Raw genomic sequence first — 14026 nt, 5'->3', positions numbered from 1 at the left:
TTGTCTTTGTTCTCAGTTTGAGCCCGGCCCCGTGTGCACCGACGATCGCCTGGGACTGCTGGACGGGGCTGGTTGCCGTGCTACCGACGCAGATCCTCGATCCTGGAACCCTGCCTGCCGCTCTCCCTGACCTGCACGCCGACGCTCCAGAAGCAACACTGTAGCAAGCCCTCGGACCTGAATCGGTTCCGCCGCTACTTTGTCTCATTGCAGGGCAGGGACGGACGCCATCTTATCGCCTGCCTTTGTCCTTCGGAGGTGACCACCCGAGACTGGGTCTGGGTAAGCATTGCTGCGTGGGTGATAGGAGACTGTTGCCCCTGCGCCCCCCGCCCGGGCTTGCTTCACTATGGACCAGCTGGAGTTATTGGGGGACGCTGGAAAGGAAGGCTATCGACCGGCGGAGCGACATTATGCACATCTGCTCCAACTGGATGACAATGCTGCGCCCTTTCTCCCCTCGGAGCCATTGCGGCTACGTGATATCCTGAGCGCCCTGTCTGTCTTGAGGGCCGACCTGCGTACCGTCGCTGGGGAATTGGGGGGTCGGATGGACGCGATGCTGCCCGCGGCCCCTCTATCTGTCCGTGAAAATCCGCTGCATCTGGCCGCTACGCCACATCCGGTGATGCATCCTGTTGGCCCCTCTGCCCCGGTCGCCGCTGAGGTGGAGACGGCGTGGGACTCCAATCCTGCAAGTGAACTAGTGGGAACGCCCCCGGGCAGCACAGGAATGTCTGGGACTGTTTTACGGATGGAGAGACGGCATCGGGCGCCATTTTTTGGGGCTCCCTCGATGGCGGCTAGCGGAATGCACTTCCCCTTCTTGGAGCGGTGGCGAACGTTGGGACTGGCTGCACGGGGTGATCCGTCACCTTGCGACGCTTTCTGCATCATTAATGTTTTCTCGGCAACGGGCTGGATGAACGTTTGTGACCATCTTCCTATCCTGACGAGGTCCCCTCATCCCCTTATTTCATCTGCGCCGTTTTCGCTCCAGTTGGACTGCGTCGCTGCATCTTATCGTAAGGGGCAAGGTTGAGGGTGTCCCCCTTCCCTTCGGAGCTGTCTTCCTTGTACTGCTGGGACACTGATGGACTGCCGGTGGATTTCATATGTTGGTACTGTATTGGTGGTGGGGTCGGGGTAAGGGTGGCCGGATTAACGTACTTTGATAGTTTTTGACATGTTCTTACGGCCCTCCCCCGGTCTTATGTGATTTACACTTTTTTCTTTTTCTTTCCTAATTCTCTTCCCTTTCTCTTTTCTTTCTTCTTCTCAATTTCTCTTCTCTTACTACATTTCGGGTTTTTTGGGGAGATGAAACACTCTGCTAGGGGGGGGGGGGGTAGGCCGTAGCCTCTGCATGTGTGTAGGGTGGGGGGGTACATTTTAGTTGGTGTTAATTTCTATGGTGCCTTTTGTTATTATATAATTTTTTTCTTCCCTAGGCCCGTGTTAGGCAGACTGGGGGATGGGTGGTGGCGCGGTGTTAGTTGGGATGTTGCGTCCTCTCTAGGGGTATGCATACTGTGTGGCCATCCTCTGGCTGGAACTTGCATGTTGCGAGCCGTACTGATTGATACGGGTGTTTGTTGTCGAGTCCCACCTACATGGACCTAGTTCTCTTCTTCTTGCTTGTATTAGTGCGGAATAGTACGACCTGATCTTAATTGTCGCGATGAAAACCTTAAAATTAACCTTCACCGATCCTGAGACATGGTAATATGGTAATTACAGTGTAACCCATTTAATGCTTGCCTTTAAAGAAGATATTACTGTGTCGCCGTAAAGTTGCATTGATGCTCAACTGTTATCGTGGCCGGCCGGAAGGTTGTAGGCCCGTATTTGTTCTGATTTGATGCACAATAAAGGTTTTCAAAAAAAAAAAGAAAAAAAAAAAAAAAGAATCTGCTCATGGAATGAGATGAACACATGCATAAATCTTAATCTGGTAATGTTAATCCATCTGATATAATATCCCTACAAAAATCCTGGGCATAAAACTGTACTCTTTACCTTAATATTGTGAATTCAAATTCCTTGCAACAAAATTACAGGAAGCTCCCCACGCTTTGAGGTGGGAAGAAATCTGCGCACACTACTTTATTGTGAATGGTAACAGTAATATATACATCAATTCTAAATCCTCTATAAAGGGGGAAATTTCACAAACTCTCCCTGAAATCTTATGCGTAGTGATTTTTAAAAAAAATATATATTTTTATTGCAGAGTAGTACAGTGTGAACTAGTACGATCAACAGCCCAGCGTCCGGCATGTGCGATGCACATGTCACTGAAAATTGCAGCACACGGCCATTTAGCCCACAACCCGGAGGTTGGGCGGCATGAGTCAGGAAAGTGGTGTCAGCCCATATGCAATATAAGTACAATTGTGATCAATCAGCGAGAATTCTTTGTATCCACTTTTCTTTTTTTCCCTTCCCCCCAACCTACAAACTTTAACCAATCCCTGGAAACAGTATTTTATTTATTTATTTTTATTTTAACGATTTGTACAGCGCATGGTGACCCGAGGGCATCCCCGCGCTACCCGAGGGCATCCCCGCGCGTATCAATCGTTCCTACAATTACTACCCAGTCTCTTCACCCCTACTTTACTATTGCCCTATCTTACTTCTTGTAAAGCTTACTATATTACTTCAATGCAATCATCATACAATCAAAAGAAACAGACATCATGGTATACCCCTATTTTCAGAAATTCTCTCGTTCCAATACTCAGCCCTTCCTTCACCTCAACACCCTCCCCCTTTAATAAAATCGCGGGAGTGGGCATTGTCAGAATCTTCAATACACGGAAGGTGTTATAGGTCTTTCATGCAGTCCAGACACATTAGGGGAATCTCAGAAGTATTCCACAACCAAGGCTGGAGTAACAGGATAGATAGAGGGATACAAAAGATGTAAAAAGTACCCATCAGCCCACTCAGTAGGGGAGGCTCGTCATTTGGGATTTTCAAATGTAGAGAGTTGGTGTCCAACCAGCACTACCTTCAGTGAATACTGAGGCTAGCATAGGACCCAAAGGTTGAGCTTTCAACCTAAACAAATGACAGCACAAGTGGCTGAAAAAGGGGCTTAGTTGCAGTGCTCAAAGATGTGAAAAAAGGAAAATGATCCAAGTGATTATAAAAATACCTAACTTGACGTCAACATGTTTCAGCCTGTAAAGGCTTTCGTCAGGACCTACGTATCACTACTGCAACACTTACTTTGTAACGTGTAAAAAAAGAAAGAATAATCTTTTCAAGGGTGGTGTATCCCCTCCCAACTTTGTGGGATCAGGAGCCTCACCTCACCTGGCGACAGCTCAGGCTAAAGGAGGCCACGCACTCTCCGTCGTTGCCTCTGGCTTGAACTGAGCCGAGGGGCCGTTCTTTTTTTACACGTTACAAAGTAAGTGTTGCAGTAGTGATACGTAGGTCCTGACGAAAGCCTTTACAGGCTGAAACATGTTGACCAGATAACATCTCGGGTAAATAGCTAATCATCTTTCTTGCTATTATCACTCTGTTTTTAACCATACCATCTTGACGGGCACACCCAATAAAGTTTTCTTGTTGACGTCAAGTTAGGTATTTTTATAATCACTTGGATCATTTTCCTTTTTTCACATCTTTGAGCACTGCAACTAAGCCCCTTTTTCAGCCACTTGTGCTGTCATTTGTTTAGGTTGAAAGCTCAACCTTTGGGTCCTATGCTAGCCTCAGTATTCACTGAAGGTAGTGCTGGTTGGACACCAACTCTCTACATTTGAAAATCCCAAATGACGAGCCTCCACTACTGAGTGGGCTGATGGGTACTTTTTACATCTTTTGTATCCCTCTATCTATCCTGTTACTCCAGCCTTGGTTGTGGAATACTTCTGAGATTCCCCTAATGTGTCTGGACTGCATGAAAGACCTATAACACCTTCCGTGTATTGAATATGTATAGTTGGGGGACAAGGTGCATGTAGGTCTATAACAATAATTCCCCTTGGGCCCTATTCTACTCTGTAGTTTTGTGCATTGTCAGAATCTCACAACCTATCACCACAGTGCTCCAAAGGGCTAGCAAAGCTGTGTATTGTATGTTCTAATAACATGGATGTTGAGCGCTCACTCCACCTCTTCGGTCTGTTGGTAATCCCTCAAAGTCTGAACTAGGGCCTCCCATGACCTAGCCCCCTCTAGCGCTTTTTCATTGCCTACGCGGGTAGCCTGTCTGAACCTCACTACACTTTCGCAGCCTGCCCACTTGCAAAATTCTCTTCGCCATCGCCCGCTTGAAGGTCCCTCCCTCGCCTTCCAATGCCAGGTAATTTCACGTTTAGCCAGTAAGAGCCCTAGATCAATAAATTTGCTGGTTATCTTGGTCCTAGCTGTGTGTGAGAACCAATGCAGTAAACAAGTTGCCATATCGTATTCGAGTTGTCTGTCTGTGACTGTATTCAAAAGTTCCTCTATTTCCTCCCAGTAACCCTCATTCGTGGGCATAACCATAGCATGTGTTCTAGCTCGACATCCTCCTCCTGGCACCTGGGACATGCCGCGTTTTGGACCTGGAAATATCTCCGGATCTTGCCTGGTGTTAGATAGGCCCTATGTAGATGAAATATTGAATTTGTTGGAGCCTAGCATTCCTATTACCCTTCCATGCTCTCTTGAGAATGTGGTCCCATGCGGCATCTGGGATTGGGCGGCCTATGCTCTCTTCCCATTTTGCTTTAAGAGCCGTCAAAGGGCGCAAACCCTCCTGTAGCAATCGGGAGTGGAGGCACGTTACTGCTTTAACAGTCCCCGCCGGCATACTGGCAAGCAAGTGTCAGCTCAGGTTAAGCTTTCCCTTTTCTCCAGTGCTTTTGAATCGCGGTTGTGACCGCTGCATGAATCAAAATGTCCCCCTCTGGAAGCCCGTGCATATCTCGTAATTCAGGAAAGGGCATTAGTTCCCCGTTCAGGTAGAAGTCCCCCACCATCTGTATACCTAGCTGTTCCCAGTTTGCCAATGGAGTCCAATTCCCCCCATGCGGCAGTGCCGTCAATATGCCCAGCGGAATCTCGGTGCATATGGGTGGTTAACCCCCGCGTTACGTTGGGTCCTATTCCAGCAAAGCCGCAGGGTCCGCTCCTCTCCCGTCAGATCCTTCATATCAAGCTTTTGTTGCAGAGATATGTAGGCCAGGACGTGGCGCTGTATCCCCTGTCCCTGCCTGTCTTCCGGACCCCGATATTCTCGAACTAAATTTTGTGTTAGGACCTGCAATTGTGCTGCCAGATAGTAGAGCTCAAAATTGGCCCCCGCCCATCTGCCATCAAGCCTAGGTCTCATCAACGTCGCTAGTGCCACTCGCCTCCTACCCTTGCCCCAGATGAAACCCACAGTCTGCGATCTCAGGTCTTTAAATATTCGTTGCAGGATCTATATCGGCAAAGTACGGAAATAGTACAATAGTCTGGGGAGTGCTAACATCTTGAGCAACGCTATTCTGCCCATTACCGAAAGGGGAAGCGTCGACCAGAACTCCATACAGCCCTTCAAGGCCCTTATACAGCGACCTATATTGCCTTCCAACCGGTCCCTGTCATTGTGATAGATCCGAACCCCCGAGTAGATGATGCAAGATGCTCCCACTTGATGTCCCCCAGGGATGCGGGAGGAGGCAGACCCTGACGAGTCGGGAAGAGGCATGTCTTATTCCAGTTCACCTTGAGTCCGGAGACCGTCCCAAACCGGGACAGCAGGTACGTTGCCCCACGCAGATCGGCCTCAGCATCCTGGAGGAAGAGAAGCAAATCATCGGCATACAACGAAATATAGTGCGGGTTATCTCGTTGTAGCAGGCCCCTATACAACAGTCCCGAACGCGCCTGGATCGCAAGAGGTTCTATTGCCAGTGCGAACAGCAGCGGCGACAACGAGCAGCCCTGCCTCGTCCCTCTCATGATTGGGTATTGGTCAGATCTCACCTCTCCTATTTTTACCCTGGCCATGGCAGAGGAGTACAGCACCTTTATCCATTCCCAATCCGAATCGGCTCAGGACCGCATGGAGGAAGGCCCATTTCAGGCTGTCGAGCGCCTTTTCTATGTCCACAGAGAGGACCGCTGTGGAGCTCAGCTCCTCCTGGTACTCCGCAATAAATCGCAGGAAGCAATGAATATTCAAGGCTTTGCACAGTGTGGGAATAAACCCCGCTTGGTCCGCATGAACCAGTAACGTCATGTGCGGCATAAGTCGGGTTGCCAATATCCGGCTCAAGAATTTGTAGTCCACTGCTAGCATGGATAGCGGCCGATAGGAGGCCACGTCCACATCTGAACGTCCCGGCTTCAAGAGTGGAACGATCAGTGCCTCACGCATCGAGCATGGTAGTCGACCTTCCTTTCTCGCTTCCCGATATACCTCCAGCAAGCGGGGAGCCAGTGCGTCAACGTACTGTGCGTAAAATTCGATAGGTAGCCCATCTGGCCCCGGTGTCTTGTTCCTGGCCATGTGTTCAATTGCACTGCGTATTTCATCCACTATGATGTCCTGGCCCAATAATTTAGCTTGTTCCCTACCCAGCTGCGTTAACGAGGTCCTCTCTCTGAGTATTCCTCTATATCCGCCTCTGTTCCCACTCGTCTACTGCTATACATGGATTTATAATAAGTGGCGAACCGGGACAACACCAGTGACTGCGAGTGAACCAACAAGCCAGTGTCCAGTTCTATCCGCATAATCGGGCCACTCCTCGGCACTGGATCAGCCAGCTTGGCCAACAGTGTGCCAACTTTATCCCCCTCCTCATGAACTTTCGCTAGATACCCCTTGTGGTCAAAACAACGTAGCCTCTCAGTCTCCGCCGCTCTTAGCTCCCTAGCCTCCACTAGCTGTCCCTGTAACGTGGGTTGTTCCGGTCTACGTTGTTCCAGGTCCCTTAGAACCCTCTACGCATTCGCTACATCATCTAGGACCGTCTTCCTGGTTCCTGAGTATTTAGTGATGCAGACCCCTCTAATGACCACTTTAAAGGCATCCCACTCTACTGCTCTTGTGATCGCCGTCCCTTGGTTCTCCTGAAAATAGCTATCTATACATCTCCCACCTCCGTCCGGAAGACCTGGTCTTCCAAAGTATCCGGGCGCAAGCGCCATGTCGGAACTGCCGACCTCGCTCTTTTCCAGTTGATCGACATCAACCGTGGGTTTGGATCAGAGATAGTTCTAGTGAGGTACTCAGAATTTGCCGCCACTCGAGCAATCGAGTGGGAACACAGGATAGCATCAATCCGGACATGAAGCTCCTGTATATAGGAAAAGAATGAATAATCCCTATCATTGGGATGGTGTGCTGGCCATACATCAATCAGCCCCCATTTGTCTTGCCAGTCAGATCTGGTTTTAGCCAGTTTCCGAACCGGGGCAGCCGCCAGAGGAGGATGTGATCTATCCATGTCTGTCTGCAATGGCGTTGAAATCCATCCTATTACTGCCGGGCCAGCCAGGTATGGCGCCAGCGCGCCCGACAGGGTAGCCAAAAAACGAGCTTGTTCTACATTAGGGGCGTATATACTACATAGCACAATGCCTCTGCCATAGAGCCTACCTTCTACTTATACATGGATAAAAGTCAAGTAAGTCCCAAGTGCGTATTGGGCCATCACCTTCTTGGGGCGGACAGGATCTCAGGTACGGGACAATGTTCCGGTTCCTGAACTTAACCAGTACCAAGTCCCCAGGAATGTTTTTTGGTAGTGAGCCCAGCCAGCCCACCCTTCTCACACTCAGGATTCCGCCATCTTGATCCGGTGGTAGGGGTCTGTTATTTCCCAGCCAGAATATGACCTTATTCAGTAGGTCCTGCTGTCTTTCGGTTTTACCCATTGCAAGTGCTGGTACTCCTGAGAGGACGAACACATATGGCGCGGCTTCTGGGGGAAGATGTATGTATGGTGGTTTACGTGCTGTTTTAACCCCTGAGGACCTTAATAAAGCAGATTTAAGGGTGGCTTTGGAAGCGGTAGAGTCTGGGATTTTAGGTGGTTGTGATGTGGCTAGGGCGTTTTTGTGAATGGGAATTAACTTGGCTGTTTCCAGGGTAGTAGAGGGCTGGGAGCGATTTGTTGTTACCGAATTATTGATAGGTGTCAGAATGGCCATGATTTTATTCTCTAGACCCGAGAGCCTTTCCCCTATGGAGTTAATTTATTCTACTAATGGGGAAATGATGGTTTTAACAAGTTGCTCGATCTGGGTCAATAGGGACACCTGGGGGTAAAGTATTGAATCATCCAGTTTGTCTGCAGTCTCCATGGTGATAGGGAGATTATTGGCAGGTGATGTAGGGCTTATGGATAATTTATGGAATTTAGATTGATTCCCTTCGGCATTGTCCTCATCATGCTTTCTGTTAGTGGGTAATGGCCGAGGGAGGACTGAGACTTGGGTGTTGTCTTTCTTAGGTAAGAAGGGAGATTCCCGTATACTGCCTTTAGTACTTGGAGTGCTGGTGCCTTTGGCAGGAGAAGGTGATTCTACTGTAACGTACTTAGAATTGCATAGAATGTTTAGTTCATCCCACGGGGACAAGTTTTGCACTCTTGGTGACGTTTGTGCAGGAGATTGCGTATTGATTGCTGAGTAGCAGGGAGAATTGTTGTCTATCTCGGGGACAGTGGGCAAGGTGCTTGTGCTAATCGTGTGATGCTTTAGTACCCCTTCACCTAGGCCCCTCTGCGTAGCTAAGCTTGCTCCCCCCTTGCATAGCATATTTAAAGTTGGATTAGTTGAGCTACAGAAATAGTCAAATAGTATGTGGATACACTCTACCTCCTCTCGCAGTAGGGTCAAGGGAGGGGGCATGTCCTGTCCCCTTCGGTCCACTGAGGGCCACAGAGGGCCCGCCCTTTGCCCGTGCTTAGCCCGGCGTCCCGCGAGGGAGCGTTGGTTGAGGGTGGTTAAATGCGCCTCCAGGCGCACTAGTCCGGTCACGTGGGTCCCTTTGGGCAGGCTGGGACTTGTAGTTCCCTTGCCTGCACTCCACGCTGGGGCCGGCGCTTCCCCTGCAGTTAGTGGGAGCGGGCCGTGCAGCGGGAGGCAGGCGGCGATTCCGGAAGTTAAATGGGCAAGGTTTGCGGTAAGAAGGGCAGAGACACCCCACCGAGCTCTCCTGGTGAGTTTGCTGAGCTCCCCCGCTCTGCAGCGTTGACGGTGGTTAAATGCGCCTCCAGTCGCACTAGTCCGGTCACGTGGGTCCCTTTGGGCAGGCTGGGACTTGTAGTTCCCCTGCCTGCACTCCACGCTGGGGCCGGCGCTTCCCCCGCAGTTAATGGGAGCGGGGCCGTGCAGCGGGAGGCAGGCGGCGATTCCGGAAGTTAAATGGGCAAGGTTTGCGGCAAGAAGGGCAGAGACACCCCACCCGAGCTCTCCTGGTGAGTTTGCTGAGCTCCCCGCCTAGTCATGGTATGCAAGCCTTTCACATTCCACGTGCTGCATTTCAAATTGTCGCGTTCTAATCTAGGACCCTGACCGATACTGTGACCTTATGCCCCTATACGGCTATAAATCCATTTATTCCCTATATTGGCATAACCGATCAAATGCAATATTCAGAAACTCGTCTCTGGCCTCACACGAACAGAGCCACTTTTCAGAATCGCTTCCTCTGCTACTTCCTTTGCATCTAATTAGTGCAGTTCTTCAACAAGATAAAAACTCAGCAACCTGGGAAAGCCCTGCTTGCTATGTTTTGATTAGTAATAGAACTCTAATGAGCACTGATAGACGATCACTTCCTAGTGACATCTTTATTGACGTCTTATGTCCAAAAACTTACGTCAAACAAGGCACCTTTCAGGTATAAATATTACCAACGTTGCATTAAGCAAATGCTGTTTCGCTGAAGCTGAAGCTGCTGTTATGCTGAGGATACCATAGCTGCTATCGCTGCTAACGAGCGAACGATGGTGTGGTGAACACAGGAGCTGAACAGCCGTCCCCTGCAAGAGCCCAGCAGATGCAAGCTGCCCGCGGACGCTTCCCCTCCTCCTCGACGCGCTGAGAGAGACGCTGTCTTTTCTCTTGCAGAGAAATCCAGCTCCAGCGTTTCCAGCCTACTCTTGCGAGTGACTGGGATATCGAGTTCCCTGAAGGAGATACCAGACCTCCATCATTCTATCCCAGAGGTATGGTGTTGACTAAACCCTTAGAGAAAATTCTTGAAGCAAACCTTGGCAAAACCAACTTAACTAAAGCTACTTACTTACTCCCCTCCCAAGTATTAGGCTTAGGTCAGGAACACTGGGGTAGGCGTAGTTAGAAGCACCAGTTGAGTATTTTAGCCTAATGTATATATGAATGTATACATGTTTTATTCATTTTAAACCATTGTATGGCTAAGAAACCATATCAATGCGTTTACAGTATTATTTCGCAATACTCATCTTACTGTACGTACTTTTTATAATAACAAGTCTTGCAATTGTGGCAATTCATTTCTCTTGTATGAGAAGAAAGACTGTTCAATAAAAGTTACCCTTTATTGAAAACGCCCGTCTCTCTATTCTCTACATATTGTGAAAGTAATCTGCACAACAACTGACTGAGTAAAATAACTGTCTATTGTTCACACGACTCTAGAGATTGACTCTTATCTGAGGAGCAAAGTTGTCATGTTCCACAGTTGTTGGAAAACTGAATCCCTTCTTGTCTGTACCAGGGAAGCTGATCACTTCCTATTCAGTCAAGAAAGTTTCCAGTGACCTCTGAGCTAGTTGGTAACAAACCCAATTAAGTTTAGCATAGTCAGTAGAGGCCTGGAAGATCCGCACTTCTACGTCAATACTACTGTTTATGTTATTCCAATGCGCAGGGCCTATTGGGAAAATAGGAACTACACTACAAAATCATGTAATGTCCCCATCACAGTAACTTCGCATTTTCGCCCATTGCACTGCAGTTTTGCCCACACCATTGTCAAGCCCCCAAATAACAACACCCCATGAACCCCCCTTAACCCTCCCCCCCAGAACAGGACCCAATAGTAAGCTATCAGCCCCCATCCAAACTTCACAACAACACACACAACACTATTCTGTGGCAGTCACCACAGTTAGCCTTGAGGGCAGTGGGAGTGCGACTAGGTCCAACAGGGAGCAGCGCCCGCCCAAGCTGCCCCGCTATAGACCCCAATGAGTACCAGTTTGAGAATATGAGTGTTCAAGTGCCGCCATGCTCAGGTGTGCAAGTGAGCGGGTCATTGCGAACCCAAAGTCCAGAGGATTCCAGTTCACACGTCATTCGTCCAGCATTCCTTCCGCCGTGTGTGGTGTGACCTCAGGTCCTCTAGTGCTGTCTGATTCCGAATGTTCCTCCTCCGTCCTTCATCATCGGAGTCTGTCCTTATCCCTGATCCTGTTTTCTGCGATCCCGTGATTTCCGCTGTTGCAGCCAGTGCGCCCTCCCTGTCCACCGCCATTTGGGCCAGCTGTTGTTTCTGCAGATTCTTTGTCCGGTTCCGTAATCCTTGAGACTTGCGCATCTGATAGGGCTTTGGTGGTGCAGCATGGCCTTGGGTCCGGCGGTCTGTGCCTGCTTTATACGTGTCGAACCACATCCACCCCTCCTCAGGCGTTTGGAAGAAATGGGTTGTGCCATCCAGGATCACCCTCAGCTTCGCTGGGAATATCAGGGAATATTGGATCCCTTCGACTCGCAGTTCTTTTTTGATCGCCAGATAGGAGGCCCTGCGTCTCTGGACATCCTGGGTGTAATCCGGGAATATAGTAACTGTGGCGTTGGCGACCTTAAAGGGTCCCGCTGTGTGTGCTTTTTGGATCAGGATGTCCCTGTCTTTGTAATGAAGCAGCTTAGCCACCACAGGTCACGGAGGGCCGCCCGGCAATGGCGGCTGCGCTGGTACCCTATGCGCCCTCTCGAGCGTAAAGGAGGAAGTCAGTCCTTCCGGTGCAACCTCCGTTTTGAGCCAGTTCTCCAGGTATGCGATCATATCATTTTCTTCAGTTTTTTTCCGGAAGACCTACCACGCGTATATTATTGCGTCGGTTTCTACTTTGAGTCTTCCGCCCTCTTTTCCAGCACTTCAAGGCGTGCAAGGGCATCTCCTAACTGAAATCTTATGCATAGTGATGCCATAAGGCTGCTAAAAAGAAATTTCAGTTTAAATCTATACATAGAGTGCCACAACAAACTAACAAAATAACTACAATGCATATTAGAGAATCTCACCCATGGCACCACCAGCCCAAAGATGGAATAGTAAGGGAGAACTATTGATAAAATCTGTAGAAAACCCATGATTTTTAAATCGCCATAAAATACACATTGTTGATGATTAATAAAGCAGAGAAAACTGCTCACTGATGAGACCCCCACTGAGCGGTTAGTTTCAGAAAGAGGAACCTGGCCAGAAACTGGTGCTCTGAAAAACGCCTATCTATACAGTAAATGCAGTGAGCTGGATGAAGCCTCCTGGCCCAAAAAGGCTCACCCAGCCTGGAACGCTCCCTGGGTTTGATAAACGGGTGGTTGCCTCTCTTGGAAAGTGCATTTTCCACGTTTTCTATGTGAGACTCAATTGTGATTTGATTCCTAAATGAATAATCTTATTCGACATGTATACTCAATAGTTGGAAGATGATATCTTGTTTGCTGCCTAGTGAGGGTTCAGGAAGGGATTATCTCTAATGGATTAGATCTTCATTGTGCCACATCAATAAAAGGATATAGCATCCAGAAACAGATGGCACTGTACTTGGCTTTTTAGCACTAGAGCCAAGTGTTCAATATTTTCAGTTGCTGCAGACTATGGAAGAAGCTGCATAGGTGAAACGAAGACCATACATAAAGAGCATACATAAAGAGCATCCTAAATATCCATATATGCCACAACTTAGGTCGGGTTTTGTTGTGAGGAAGCAAACCAACAAACAAGGGTAAATAAGTCTCATTGTTAGACCCAGCCCATTTAGAAAAGAAAAAAATATATATGTTACCAGTCCTGGCATATTCAAACACAGGCACTGACTCCCTGGTATTGTGGCACAGTAAGTTTATTACAACGATAACCTAGACTCGTTTCGATGGCATACTGCCTTGATCACTAATATATATATATATATATATATATATATATATATTCAATTGCTCTATCTCTGTATGTCTCTCTTCTTCTATCTTCCCCTCCATCCCTCTATTTCTAGCTAATCAGCCCTCTATCTCTACAGCACAAGCAGCATTTGCGGAAAACACCCCAAGGTTAGGTGTGGAAAGTACATTCTTCCTTTATGCAGATGAATCTTTCCAAGGAGGTAGATAACCACGAGACACCTAGTGCTTTGTTCCATGGCATTCAGGAAAAACTGCTCTATTCCATATAGGTACCCTATATAGGCGCAGTTAACATTGCAACCTTTCTCCTATATTCTTCCCTACATTACATACATAACCGTTCATAGGAACTCACCTTTTACCTAGAGACAACACTGCATTCAGAACACCGGTTTTCCCTATTTCGAATCTCAAACATTATGCATGAGGCTTCTTGGAAGGACAGCAGGACTAACATCTCCTGTATAATATCTCTGTATAAAGTTCAGGCCTGACGTCATCCTTTAGGCCAACACAGTAACACAAAGGTAGGACCCCTGGGGAGACCTATGGGTATATATACATAACATCTTGCTTAGAAGGATGGAGGAGACCGAGACTTCCCGGCTGACACACTGACAAAAGACGCTGCGGTTCCTGCATGTGTAGCCACTCCAGCTCGCAGTAGTCTAACATCCCTCGTGGGGTGTCCAATTCGAGTCCAGGACGGGGTCCCATATTCTCTCAATCTCAAGTAATGGGGTTGACTATATCCTAGAGGGATTCTTCGCATAAAACCTACACAAATGCTGGGTACATTTAGGTACATCTAGTTAGGGAGACATCGTAGGAGTACACACTTTTATCATGTGTTTTATATGCCCGTATGTATTCATGATTATTGCAAGATGGTAGAGCTATACCATCC

The 14026-nt window shown here is 48.3% G+C and overlaps 1 protein-coding gene across 2 annotated transcripts in view; it reads left to right on the top strand.

Moving 5' to 3' along the window:
* The window catches only part of NSD3 (nuclear receptor binding SET domain protein 3), a 1769888-nt gene that overhangs the window by 182774 nt on the left and 1573088 nt on the right, over positions 1 to 14026 (top strand). The gene's annotated exons all lie outside the window — the stretch shown is intronic.

This window comes from Lissotriton vulgaris, chromosome 11, assembly GCF_964263255.1.
Source record: "Lissotriton vulgaris chromosome 11, aLisVul1.2, whole genome shotgun sequence".
NCBI lineage: Eukaryota > Metazoa > Chordata > Amphibia > Caudata > Salamandridae > Lissotriton > Lissotriton vulgaris.
The sequence above is the reverse complement of the archived record's forward strand: the minus strand, read 5'-3'. Positions and strand labels throughout refer to the sequence as shown.